Source organism: Sinocyclocheilus rhinocerous, unplaced genomic scaffold (assembly GCF_001515625.1).
Source record: "Sinocyclocheilus rhinocerous isolate Xijiao unplaced genomic scaffold, SAMN03320098_v1.1 scaffold4514, whole genome shotgun sequence".
NCBI lineage: Eukaryota > Metazoa > Chordata > Actinopteri > Cypriniformes > Cyprinidae > Sinocyclocheilus > Sinocyclocheilus rhinocerous.
The window spans coordinates 85,374-88,029 of record NW_015634824.1 but is presented as its reverse complement, the minus strand read 5'-3'; the positions used below and the strand labels follow the sequence as shown (position 1 = coordinate 88,029).

Below are 2,656 nucleotides of genomic sequence, written 5' to 3'. Positions count from 1 at the left end.
TGGTGTTACCACAATAAATGTTGCCTTTTTAAGAAAAGTGTGATTCTTTTTGGAGTGTATTTCTATGTGTAAAGGTCATTGCAGGTGATGGTTGATTTGAAGAGGGCATGGTTATGAGGTTACTCTTTCTTCATTTTCATTATTTCATTATTTTTTATCTTAATTATCTTAAATAATAACACTTAATTAGTGTCATTGTTTCAGTTTCTAATTTAAGAAAATGGGAGCGATGATAAAGTCCATAGAGGACATATGTAGTTAAGTTTGGATAAAAACACCTGTTGCACCACCCAATATTAACATAAAATCTATCCTTATTTTGTGAAACCTTTTCAAGGTGCATATTTAACAAACCTGAGGCACAAGGCAAATATTTGTTTGACGTGCAGTGCAAACACTGGAAAAAGATTTGTTTGATTAAACATCTCTGTTTGTCCACAATTCACATTGCTGGGCGTTCACAGTGCGATTTTTGGTGTCATACAACCCCGTATGCGATTTTTTCCACATCGGGAGAAATCGTGTGGAAATCTTTGATGCTGGTATGGTCGTGGCTCGCAGAGGAATTTATGAGCCGAGCGCCTTGCAAGCTCAAGATAATTTTTAAACATGTCCAAAAAGTTCGGGAGCTGTCGCTTGAATTCGTGAGGTGTGCGATTGAACGAGTCGATTTGTCGATCTATCTGAGGAACTTCATACGATTGCTTCGGAATTCGGGAAGTCGTAACATCGTGTCGTACCACTGCGTCCTACGATTTTCAGATAAACTCACTCGTGACGTGTGCGTGGACATACGATCCTCCGACCGTCAGAATTCGCACCGTGTACGCCCGGCTTAACTGAGTTGTTACAGTTTAGTTAAATAAAACAATAAAAGAACAAAAATAACATGGTGAAAGATTTTTTTCTACGTCAGTTACACTGTGTAGCATAAACAGAGCAGCAGGTTTTGTCACTTCACCTCTGTTATGAAACACAATATCTTCTTCTGTCTAACTCATGCTTGTTTATTGTTGTAAGTCAATGTAATTATCTTAATATGGTTACGTTGGGTCCAGTGCTCAAATTAGGACCCCAACATAAGATGGGGGTCTTGCAATATACATATATAACTATATACCATTTTACAAAATCAGGCTTACATAAAAGAACAGGCTTTTGTGTCGATTAAGAAAAAAAATATGTAGATTTTCAGTCAGGTGACTCCATATAAGGCACTTGAAAACCTGCAAAAAGCATGTGACTTCAAAATACGCCACAAAATGTAAAGGCACCTGTATGCCCTTCCCACTTTTAAAATGTAATTTATTTGTATTTTGTGAAATCTGTTCAAGTTACATATAGTTAACAAACCAGAGACACAAAGCAAATATGTGAACTGCAGTGAAAACATCAAGAGTAAGATTGCTTATTTGTTTGATTAAACAACAAAATTTAACGATTTTTTTCTTTATTCTCGAAATTTAATGATTTAATTCTCAACAGTTTATTTCGACATTTTTCTTGAAATTTAACAAGTTTAATCTCGCATTATAATGACTTTAATCTCGAGATGATTTTCTTTTTTATTATTGCTTGACCCTAATCCTCTTCCGTAGTTTTTCACTTCCTGCCCTCCATTTGAATTTCGCGCGCGGTATCAGAATCACGTGATTGCAATCAAGCTATAAAAAGAAGAAGTAGCGCTTCTTTATTCCACGTGTGAGAAAGCACTAAGCAGAGCTCTGTGGCAGACGTAGCTTTTAGAGGGGAAAATCTAATTTGAGGTAAGAAAGTAACTTTTTTAACTTCATTTATTTTTGTTATGGCAATGTCTGCTTTGCATGTGCATGCATGGTATTCAGTTTTATTATAATAGCGCTGCTTTTAACACCCAAGTGGTGTTCAGTTGTTGAAATTGGTGCACATTTGCTCATTTAATTCAGTTTCGTCACATATCTCACACACACACACACACATCAGTTTTGTTAAAGTCAGTGTTGAATAAAAACCTTTCAAAAGGCTTTTTTTTTGTTTGTTTTTTTTGTCAATTCTTATTTCATAATGTTACATCTCACGCCAGGGTATGTTAACCCGGACTATGGGGTGAATCGTAACATTTAACGCTTCGTGTCTGAAATCGAACCATGCATTTGTTTGTGCTGTACGGTGACCCGGAGGCAGGCATGTAGTATACTGGCCATTGGGAGCACCGGGACATTCCGAAGCGAGGGCGACCCTATATTAGGCGCTGTATTTAAATCCCAGCGCATGCGAAACCGCAAAAAGCAAATACTCCAAAAGTGTTAAGCGGCGCTACGCGATGCATCCGCCAGCCGCGCGGAATCAGTCACCCGCACTGCGCTGCGCTTCACGATGTAAAGAGCTCAACAGCGCAAGTCGCTTGATCCATTCAGATGTTACACAGTTGTGTGATATGCGAACATTAAAGGTTGTGTAGTGATGCTGGCTGAAAACTGCCACGACAATGTAAACTGCATGACGAGGTAAATTGGTAAACGCCAGCCTACATAAAGCTTATCAATTCAGCACCATAGTAATTTTGCAGTTATTAACACTATACAAATAGTCAATGGTGTTTTGGCAGAAATGTATTTATTATAAATGTTAATTTAACTTTTTTTTTTATAGTTGTTGTAGTTTCTACAAGTTTCTT

The 2,656-nt window shown here is 37.5% G+C and overlaps 1 protein-coding gene across 1 annotated transcript in view; it reads left to right on the top strand.

The window, feature by feature from the left end:
• Window positions 1-1,701: 1,701 nt before the first annotated feature.
• The window catches only part of LOC107745964 (natterin-like protein), an 8,909-nt gene continuing 7,954 nt past the window's right edge, over window positions 1,702-2,656 (top strand). Inside the window, exon 1 of the mRNA XM_016559995.1 lies at window positions 1,702-1,766. The gene's annotated coding sequence lies outside the window, so the exon portion shown is untranslated. The remainder of the gene's footprint in view (window positions 1,767-2,656) is intronic.